Genomic DNA, 12,027 nt, shown 5'->3' on the forward strand with positions numbered 1-12,027 from the left:
AACTTTAACAGCTATTGTTTTTTTTTTTTGGCATAATACAATGATTTTCAAATTTATTGTCATATAACCGCTATATATATTATATATAATATTTGTATTGATACTGGCATAAAATATGATCTGGCCATGGTTTTTGTGAGATTCATCTATTTGCGATTCACAGTGAAGCTGGATAATATGTTTGGTGAAATTTAACACATACAGTGCAAATCTAAGTTTGCTAAAATGTATTAAATATATGGTTTTGTTTGTTAACGTGATTCAATAAGCATCATAAGCGACGTCAGACACAAAGTCGTTTCAAAAGTGGAGCAGGTTATTATTGATGAAAGATAACACGAATTACCAAAGTAATAATCAGTTTTGATGTTGACTTTGAGGAAAGGCTGAACACGGTGAAACTGAAATGAGATTGTGTGTCATTTCCTCTGGTTTGGTTTGTATGTACAGTATATATACAGTATATCACGGTGATTTCTGCTCTTGCTGACCGTCAGCAGTCGAAGCCTCCTCCTGGACCTTCACCGCAGGGCCGAACACTAATTGGGTTTTAATACCGACGCTGAATCTTGCAGCTCAGTAATCATGAATGATTCAGACTCCTGGAGGAAAGCGAACGCTAAAGACTCATCTGCGCATCGCTGGGATGCTTGTGTCTTTACCCGGCGTTTAAGACCAGAGCACTGAGCCAAACTCATGTTTAATCAATCAGTTCAAAAAAATCAATTCACAAGTGCTTTCTGCAAATTATGCTCTTTTTTTGTCTGAGTTTTAGGTTTAATTTGTTGAATCGACACTGGGAAAGTGTTAACCTGTGATTGTTACCTTAAAGACCCCTTACTACCAATTTAACCCAGTTTTGTTGGTGTCAGTTAATGTGTTTAAGTTGATTTCATTGATGTTAAATTATATTTTTGATTTGAATAAAACCAGTTCATTTAGATTTGACCAATTTTCTGCTGTGTAGTTCAATGTGCAGTTTTAAAATCAACACTATCTGTAATACTTTACTAAATTGTGCATTGCTAAACACATCGTTAGTTTTTATAACAAAGCTATTTGAATTAGTGTTTGTTTGGTAAATATTCAGTTTTTATAACAAAAACAAAGCTAACATTTGAATTATTTAGTGTTTGTTTGGGAAATATTTGGGTTTTTATAACAGACAAACCCGACATTTGAATTATTTAGTGTTTTTGGTAAATATATTTTTATAACAAAATCAAAGCTCACATTGGAATTATTTGTTTTTTGGTAATGTTTAGTTTTATATCAAAAACAAAGCCCATATTTAAATTATTTAGTGTTTTTTTTTTTTTTAGTAAATATTTAGTTTTCATAACAAACAAATCCCACACAGTATTTAAATTATTTCATGGTTTTTGTTAAATATTTAGTTTGTTTAACAAAAACAAAGCCCATATTTAAAGCTTTTTTTAAAAATGGTTTTTGGTAAATATTTTGTTTTTATAACAAACACAAGAACTAAATATTTAACAAAAACCATTTTTAAAAAAAGCTTTAAATATGGGCTTTGTTTTTGTTAAACAAACTAAATATTTAACAAAAACCATGAAATAATTTAAATACTGTGTGGGATTTGTTTGTTATGAAAACTAAATATTTAACAAAAACCATAAAAAAACTTTAAATATTGGCTTTGTTTTTGTTATAAAAACTAAATATTTAACAAAAACCATAAAAAAAACTTTAAATATTGGCTTTGTTTTTGTTATAAAAACTAAATATTTGACAAAAACCATAAAAAAACTTTAAATATTGGCTTTGTTTTTGTTATAAAAACTAAATATTTGACAAAAACCATAAAAAAACTTTAAATATTGGCTTTGTTTTTGTTATAAAAACTAAATATTTGACAAAAACCATAAAAAAACTTTAAATATTGGCTTTGTTTTTGTTATAAAAACTAAATATTTAACAAAAACCATAAAAAAACTTTAAATATTGGCTTTGTTTTTGTTATAAAAACTAAATATTTAACAAAAACCATAAAAAAACTTTAAATATTGGCTTTGTTTTTGTTATAAAAACTAAATATTTAACAAAAACCATAAAAAAACTTTAAATATTGGCTTTGTTTTTGTTATAAAAACTAAATATTTAACAAAAACCATAAAAAAAACTTTAAATATTGGCTTTGTTTTTGTTATAAAAACTAAATATTTGACAAAAACCATAAAAAAACTTTAAATATTGGCTTTGTTTTTGTTATAAAAACTAAATATTTAACAAAAACCATAAAAAAACTTTAAATATTGGCTTTGTTTTTGTTATAAAAACTAAATATTTAACAAAAACCATAAAAAAAACTTTAAATATTGGCTTTGTTTTTGTTATAAAAACTAAATATTTAACAAAAACCATAAAAAACTTTAAATATTGGCTTTGTTTTTGTTATAAAAACTAAATATTTAACAAAAACCATAAAAAAACTTTAAATATTGGCTTTGTTTTTGTTATAAAAACTAAATATTTAACAAAAACCATAAAAAAACTTTAAATATTGGCTTTGTTTTTGTTATAAAAACTAAATATTTAACAAAAACCATAAAATAATTGAAATACTGTGTGGGATTTATAACAAAAACAAAGCCCATATTTTAATTATTTAATAGTTTTTGGTAAATATTTAATTTTTATGACAAAATCAAAGCCAACATTTAAATCATTTAGTATTTTATGATAAATATTTAGTTTTTTTATACTGAAAACAAAGCCCATATTTAAATTATTTAATGTTTTTGGTAAATATTTAGTTTTTTTAAATAACAAAACAAAGCCCATATTTAAATTATTTAATGTTTTTGGTAAATATTTAGTTTTTTTAAATAACAAAACAAAGCCCATATTTAAATTATTTAATATTTTTGGTAAATATTTAGTTTTTTTTAAATAACAAAACAAAGGCCATATTTAAATTATTTAATGTTTTTGGTAAATATTTAGTTTTTTATAACAAAACAAAGCCCATATTTAAATTATTTAATATTTTTGGTAAATATTTAGTTTTTTTAAATAACAAAACAAAGCCCATATTTAAATTATTTAATGTTTTTGGTAAATATTTAGTTTTTTTAAATAACAAAACAAAGCCCATATTTAAATTATTTAATGTTTTTGGTAAATATTTAGTTTTTTATAACAAAACAAAGCCCATATTTAAATTATTTAATATTTTTGGTACAAATTTAGTTTTTTATAACAAAACAAAGGCCATATTTAAATGATTTAATGTTTTTGGTAAATATTTAGTTTTTTTTAATAACAAAACAAAGCCCATATTTAAATTATTTAATGTTTTTGGTACAAATTTAGTTTTTTTAATAACAAAACAAAGCCCATATTTAAATTATTTAATGTTTTTGGTAAATATTTAGTTTTTTTAATAACAAAACAAAGGCCATATTTAAATTATTTAATATTTTTGGTACAAATTTAGTTTTTTTTAATAACAAAACAAAGCCCATATTTAAATTATTTAATATTTTTGGTACAAATTTAGTTTTTTATAACAAAACAAAGGCCATATTTAAATGATTTAATGTTTTTGGTAAATATTTAGTTTTTTTTAATAACAAAACAAAGCCCATATTTAAATTATTTAATATTTTTGGTACAAATTTAGTTTTTTTAATAACAAAACAAAGCCCATATTTAAATTATTTAATGTTTTTGGTAAATATTTAGTTTTTTTAAATAACAAAACAAAGCCCATATTTAAATGATTTAATATTTTTGGTACAAATTTAGTTTTTTATAACAAAACAAAGCCCATATTTAAATTATTTAATGTTTTTGGTAAATATTTAGTTTTTTTTAATAACAAAACAAAGCCCATATTTAAATTATTTAATGTTTTTGGTAAATATTTAGTTTTTTTTAATAACAAAACAAAGCCCATATTTAAATTATTTAATGTTTTTGGTAAATATTTAGTTTTTTTAAATAACAAAACAAAGCCCATATTTAAATTATTTAATATTTTTGGTAAATATTTAGTTTTTTTAAATAACAAAACAAAGCCCATATTTAAATTATTTAATATTTTTGGTACAAATTTAGTTTTTTTAATAACAAAACAAAGCCCATATTTAAATTATTTAATGTTTTTGGTAAATATTTAGTTTTTTTAAATAACAAAACAAAGCCCATATTTAAATGATTTAATATTTTTGGTACAAATTTAGTTTTTTATAACAAAACAAAGCCCATATTTAAATTATTTAATGTTTTTGGTAAATATTTAGTTTTTTTTAATAACAAAACAAAGCCCATATTTAAATTATTTAATGTTTTTGGTAAATATTTAGTTTTTTTAAATAACAAAACAAAGCCCATATTTAAATTATTTCATATTTTTGGTACAAATTTAGTTTTAAATAACAAAACAAAGCCCATATTTAAATTATTTAATATTTATAGTACAAATTTAGTTTTTTATAACAAAACAAAGCCCATATTTAAATTATTTAATGTTTTTGGTAAATATTTAGTTTTTTTTAACAACAAAACAAAGCCCATATTTAAATTATTTAATATTTTTGGTACAAATTGAGTTTTTTATAACAAAACAAAGCCCATATTTAAATTATTTAATGTTTTTGGTAAATATTTAGTTTTTTTTAACAACAAAACAAAGCCCATATTTAAATTATTTAATATTTTTGGTACAAATTGAGTTTTTTATAACAAAACAAAGCCCATATTTAAATTATTTAATGTTTTTGGTAAATATTTAGTTTTTTTTAACAACAAAACAAAGCCCATATTTAAATTATTTAATATTTTTGGTACAAATTGAGTTTTTTATAACAAAACAAAGCCCATATTTAAATTATTTAATGTTTTTGGTAAATATTTAGTTTTTTTTAACAACAAAACAAAGCCCATATTTAAATTATTTAATATTTTTGGTAAATATTTAGTTTTTTTAATAACAAAACAAAGCCCATATTTAAATTATTTAATATTTTTGGTACAAATTTAGTTTTTTTTATAACAAAACAAAGCCCATATTTAAATTATTTAATGTTTTTGGTAAATATTTAGTTTTTTTTAACAACAAAACAAAGCCCATATTTAAATTATTTAATATTTTTGGTACAAATTGAGTTTTTTATAACAAAACAAAGCCCATATTTAAATTATTTAATGTTTTTGGTAAATATTTAGTTTTTTTTAACAACAAAACAAAGCCCATATTTAAATTATTTAATATTTTTGGTAAATATTTAGTTTTTTTAATAACAAAACAAAGCCCATATTTAAATTATTTAATATTTTTGGTACAAATTTAGTTTTTTTTATAACAAAACAAAGCCCATATTTAAATTATTTAATATTTTTGGTACAAATTTAGTTTTTTTTATAACAAAACAAAGCCCATATTTAAATTATTTAATATTTTTGGTACAAATTTAGTTTTTTTTATAACAAAACAAAGCCCATATTTAAATTATTTAATGTTTTTGGTAAATATTTAGTTTTTTTAATAACAAAACAAAGCCCATATTTAAATTATTTAATATTTTTGGTACAAATTTAGTTTTTTTTATAACAAAACAAAGCCCATATTTAAATTATTTAATGTTTTTGGTAAATATTTAGTTTTTTTAATAACAAAACAAAGCCCATATTTAAATCATTTAATGTTTTTGGTAAATATTTAGGTTTTTTTAAATAACAAAACAAAGCCCATATTTAAATTATTTAATATTTTTGGTACAAATTTAGTTTTTTTTATAACAAAACAAAGCCCATATTTAAATGATTTAATGTTTTTGGTAAATATTTAGGTTTTTTTTAATAAAAAAACAAAGCCCATATTTAAATTATTTAATATTTTTGGTAAAAATTTAGTTTTTTTTATAACAAAACAAAGGCCATATTTAAATTATTTAATGTTTTCAGTAAATATTTAGTTTTTTTTATAACAAAGCCCATATTTAAATTATTTAGTGTTTTTTGGTAAATATTTAGTTTTATAACAAGCAAAGCCCACATTTTCAGTATTTGGTGTTTGCTAGTAAATAATAAGTTCTTCATGATCATTCATCAAATTGCTCCACCTCTGAAGCATCTTTGTGTCGTAGGTTGATTAATGATAACCAGTCACTGTATTAATCCAATCTTTGATGTTTTAACAGTTCTTTCTGGTACTAAAAATGTTTTTCTGTGGCTAAAAACTGTTAAAAGCCTTTTTGGAAATTTAAGAATGCAAATAACAGACTGAACTCAATTATGTCATTTTTATCTCTCTTTCCCCCCATTTTTGTCCCGATGATGTTCAGGATGCCAAAGTAAGTTCAGCTTGTTCTCTGCTTCAGCTCTGTGTGTTGTACATGTATTAATGTCATCAGTGAGTCATTCTACATGGCAGCCCACATGCTGATTATTTTCAGATCTTACAGGATAATTTTAGCTCGGCTCATCTCCATGTGCTTCATACATATCAAATAAACCTGCTGAGCTCAGAGGGGTGGCACCGAAAGACACGCCAGCACTAAATCTATAAAATAATTGCTAATGTATATTTAGCACACCGTTTTTATCTGATAAGGATATTTGATAGAAGACATTTAAGCTGTCACCTCTTGGCCAGCGCACATGATTGGAAATTCATTCTCCACCTTGTCTTTTGACTTTTTGTGTTTGTGATATCCGTGTTACAGTATATCTTCTAAAAGGTGCTTTGCATTTCAAAAATGTTTTGCTGTTGACTGTGTTAATGCAAATAAAATGATAGCTGTTGAGGAAATCATTCAAAGTTTGCAGTACATTCAGTCTTGCAGAAGAGCTTCTATTACAGTAAGAACAATATTTTTGAATTATTGAGAAGTTTAAAAAGATAAAAATCTACATATTTACATGATGAATGCTAAGTAAATACAGATAATCTTCTGAGCTACACTCATTAGCAAATTTATTATAGCAAAATATAGTTTTTTAAAATAAAACTTAAATCCAGTATTGTAATTATTTAGTGTTTGTTTGATAAATATTGTTTTTATAACTTCTACAAATTTAGAATTTTTGTCCTTTTTTCAGTTAGTAAATATTTAATATCTGACATTTATAACAAAATAAACCCAGCATTTGAATGATCTAATAATCATAATTTGTTAGTATTTAGTTTTTATTAACAAAAACAAAGGTAATGTTTGTATTATTTAGTATTTGTTAATAAATATTTGATTTTTATAACAAAAGCAAAGCCAAAATTGTATTTTTTTAAAGTGTTTGTTGATAAATATTTGGCTTTTATAGCAAAAACAGCCAACATTTGAATTTTGTAGTGTTTTTTCAGTATATATGTGACCCTGGAGCTCAAAAGCAGTCATAAGTAGCACAGGTATATTTGTAGCAATAGCCAACATGCCAGAAATCATTATTTATTTATTTATTTATTTATTTAGTCATTTAGCAGACGCTTTTATCCAAAGCGACTTACAAATGAGGACATAAGAAGCAATCAAAACCAACAAAAGAGCAACATTAGGATATTAATTAAAGATCATGTTCTATGAAGATATTTAGTAAATGTCCTACTGTAAATATATCAAAACTTAATATTTGATTAGTAATATGCATTGCTAAGAACTTCATTTGAACAACTTTAAAGGCGATTTTCTCAATATTTAATTTTTTTGCACCCTCAGATTCCAGATTTTCAAATAGTTGCATCTCAGACAAATATTGTCCGATCATAACAAACCATACATCAATGGAAAGCTTATTTATTGATGATGTATAATTCTCAGTTTCAAAAAATTGACCCTAATGACTTGTTTTGTGCTCCAGGGTCACATATTGCTTTATGACTAAAACACACCCAGCATTTGAATGAGTTATCGTGTGTTGGGTATAGAGTATTTGGTGTGTATAGCAGAGTTTCAGGGTTTGCATGTGTTGTGTTTTCGCGTGATTTCAATGCTTGAGCGTGTGATCAGGGAAAGTGTTGATCTTCCCCCCCACAGGAAGCAGAGACCCCCCGCAGCGTCCTCGAGGAGATCGGACTCACATAAACCCCTCCGAGATGACCGGCCCAAACACACACACACAAACAAAAACACACACTCACTGAGAGCCTGACCAGTGAAGATGTAGCAAACACACACACACTTCACCATGTTTCCGTGCTGGTTGTCTTTCTTTCCTCCTCATGCAACAGAAACGTGTTGAGGACACATCCTACTTTACATCTGCTGTGACGATCAGCGTCCAACACACACCGTGCCGCTTTAGTTCATCAAATATATGTAATTCTCATCGTTTGGAGTCAGTATAGTCAGATATTCCTGCTGTAGACCCTCAGCCGTCTAGCTTTACGGTTTGAAAACGGTTTATATAATTTAGAAAATAGAGCAAAATACACAAAAGGGATTCATCCAAAAAACCAAAGAGTGCTTTCTTGTGTTAGATTGTAGTTTAAAATGGGAAACATCAGCACACGGACCCGAGACATGATACTCTACACAAGTATATGAAAGCAAACACTTAAATGCTTGAAGAATATTTAGGCCCATATTTAAGATTCATGAATTGAACGTTTGGATTACAGATTTTTAATATAAACAAACTAGTGCTGTCAAATGATTAATTGTGATTAATCGCATACAAAATGAAAGTTTTTCTTTACATAATGTGTGTGTACTGTGTGTATTTCTTCTGTATATATAAATAAACACATGCATGTATACATTTAATAAAATGTTTATATAATATATGTATAATATAAATTATATGAATATATATATGCATGTAAATATTTTCAAAATATATATGTATGAAGCACACACTGTATGTGTATATACATATATATATATATATATATACATATATTATGTAAACAAAAATGTTTGTTTTGGATCCAATTAATCGCGATTAATCATTTGACAGCACTAAAACAAACTAATAAACTTTAATGTGATGTATATTTGTCATCTACATAAATGGAAAAATCTGATTTATGCACTCCAAAAATATTTAATCTATTTGATATATAATTTTTTATATAAAATCACGTTTATAATGCATATATATATAAACAAATCTGCTCAATGTGAAAATTATTTTATTTGTTTAATTAAAAAGTATGAAGATGGTTAAAATATGACTAGCTGTGATTTATTGATTATAAATATAAAAGCTGGTTATTGTGTGTTTACAGTGCATTCAGTTTATTAGTATTATTACAGAAATCTGACCTGTTTCAGTTACACAAATACAAATACGCATCACATTAAGTTACTTAGTTTGTTAAAAGTGTGTAATTCAAACGGATTGAAGATTTATATGCAATTCAAATACATAAATCTGAAATTTAGGCCTAAATATTTGTCAGTAGTTTTAATCTGTGGTTGTTTTTCTCTTGCATTAGTACTCGAGTAAAGTGCGTTTCTGTCGTCAGACTGGCTTCATTCCACTAACCTGAACAACCTCACTGATTTTCCACTGTGTTAACCAGGCAACTATCACTTGACCACTGTTAACTTCACTGTATCTGTGCTATTTAATGAAATTAGGAGTTATTATTTGAGTAAAATTATTATTGAACACATTTATACTGATGTTTCTCCATGACAGTATTGTTCACGGTGCATGAAGCTCTATTTTGAAGCAGTAGTTTACCACAAAAATAAATATTTGCTGATATTAATAAATATCAGATCATCCAAGATGTAGATGAGTTGCTTCTTCATCAGATTTGGAGAAATGTAGCATTGCATCAGCAATGGAAGTGAATGGGTGCCGTCAGAATGAGAGTCCAAACATTTGATAAAAACATCACAATAATCCACACCACTCCAGTCCATCAGTTAACATCTGGAGAAGACAAAAGCTGTGTTTATAGACACAAATCCATCATTAAGATGTTTTTAACTTCAAATTGTTGCTTGCAGCTTAAATATAAATCCATAATCCATAAAAACGCTTCCTCCAGAGAAAAAGGTCCATGTTGTCTCACATCATCTCTCACATATTTGTTTAGAGCTTTTTTGGCTTGTAAACGGTGCTTGATTTGTGCAGATTTCTCTCCTGATTCAAACCAGAACACTTTTTCACTGGAGGAAGCGTTATTATGGATTATGGATTTTACGCATTTTAGTAAAAAAAAAAAAAGTCTTCATGATGGATTTGTTTCAGCTTTTGTCTTCTCCAGATGTTAACTGATGGACTGGAGTGGTGTGGATTATTGTGATGTTTTTATCAGCTGTTTGGACTCTCATTCTGACGGCACCCATTCACTTCCATTGCTGAGAAAGTGATGCAATGCTACATTTCTCCAAATCTGATCGAGAAACAAACTCATCTGCATCTTGGATGGTCTGAGAGTGAGTACATTTTAAGCAAATTTAACATTTTGGGTGAACTGTTGTTTAAAATGAAAACACATACATGCTGTTTAACATGTTTAATGTTCTGTTCAGATGTTAGTTTTCATTGGCTGGTGTACAGACGTCACTCATCTACACATCAAGCTCTTGTTCATGTTCTGGAGAGACGCTGTGTGTCAGCGTGAAATCAACTGTGTTTGTTGTTGAAAATGGAATAAATTTGTCTACAGACGTTTATAAGTGCTTCGTCTGTCTGTTTGTTCTGGTGAGTATTGTTTTTATACGTACAGTAAAAGTTTTACACTTAAATGTTGAAAATGTGTGCATGTGAGATACATTAATACATTGGGCAACTTGTTAAATGTATGTATTTATTTATTTAGATATTGGCAGATAATTGATGCTTCAGGAAATATTTGAATCTGTACTGGCAGATATTTGACATTTTGGGCAATATTTACTTTTTAATTGATATTGACAGTTATTGCATATTTGGGCAATATTTATGACTTCGGCATCAATATCAGTCTTTTATTGTTTTTACTCATCATTTTCTACTTTAAGTAATTAACTGAAAATGTTAATGACAGTCAGTGTTTGTATATGAGGTTTGTGGAAAATCTTGTTAATTGTCCCTATTCCTCTCAGAAATCTGGTTTAGCTCCATTATGTTTAGAATAGTAACACTTTAATTCATTCGCTCTATGATTTATTTTTTTTAACTGTAGTGCAGCAGTATGTAGCATGTAGTGCTGAGCATTTCAAACAGTGGTATGCTGTCGAATATTGTTAGGTTATCATAAATGTGAATAATATGCATCCAATTTTTATTCAAATGCTAGACATCTGATAATGAGACAAATAGGGGGTTTATGGCTGATCAGACTGAAAAATGAAGGGAAAGTTGAGAGCATTGCATTGTTAGATGCAGTATTTCATTAACACGTCCATGTTACTATTTCTGCAGAATGTGCACAGAACACTGAAAAAAATTATACTACATTTTTTAAGGTAAGTGGTTGCAAACAATTTATTTTAGCTACATTTAAAAAGTGTTGAAATTTAGTCAACTATATGTAACTAAAATAAATTGATTGCAACCACTTACCTTAATTTTTTTTTTAGTAAATTTGTGCATTTGCTGAATGAAATGGAAGTTTGTTTGTTTTTTCTTTCTTTTCCCTTTTCCTTTTCTTAAATTCCGATCTATCTGTTTCTATTGGCAGATATTTATTTATTTAGTATTGGCAGCTATTTGATGGTTTGGGACAATATTTTAGCCTACTTTATATATCAACAATTGCAAACATTAATTAATTTGTTTGTATTGTCAGATAAGTATTTGGCATAAACTATAATAGACATACCCTGTGTCTGAATATATGATGAATTATGTTAATCTGTTACATTGAATATTGTATTTATTTTTTATTATTTTTTTTGCTTCTTTGTCATCTGAGTAAGGCGGCTCTCAGGGTTTCTCAGGGTCCCAGAGGCTTGATGCAGTGAATGTCTTGTAAACGCTGCCCTCTGCTGGACAGAAGCTCATCCTCTGTGAATATCAAATATATAAATAATATATATAAATTATTTAGTTTGCAATAGAGTATACAAAACATATCAAATATTTAAGCTGATCAAATGTGCAATTTAAACCCTGTATGAAGTT

General features: G+C 26.1%; 1 pseudogene across 1 annotated transcript in view; it reads right to left on the bottom strand.

Moving 5' to 3' along the window:
* Window positions 1-11,839: 11,839 nt before the first annotated feature.
* LOC306859403 (E3 ubiquitin-protein ligase TRIM7-like) overlaps window positions 11,840-12,027 on the bottom strand; it is a 39,196-nt pseudogene continuing 39,008 nt past the window's right edge. Inside the window, exons 4-5 of the transcript in view lie at window positions 12,015-12,027; window positions 11,840-11,910 (exon numbers count right to left, since the gene is read on the bottom strand). The exon at window positions 12,015-12,027 is cut by the window's right edge and continues 505 nt beyond it. The product of the transcript in view is annotated as an E3 ubiquitin-protein ligase TRIM7-like (transcript). The remainder of the gene's footprint in view (window positions 11,911-12,014) is intronic.

This window comes from Barbus barbus, assembly GCF_936440315.1.
Source record: "Barbus barbus genome assembly, chromosome: 40".
In the NCBI taxonomy this organism is placed as follows: domain Eukaryota; kingdom Metazoa; phylum Chordata; class Actinopteri; order Cypriniformes; family Cyprinidae; genus Barbus; species Barbus barbus.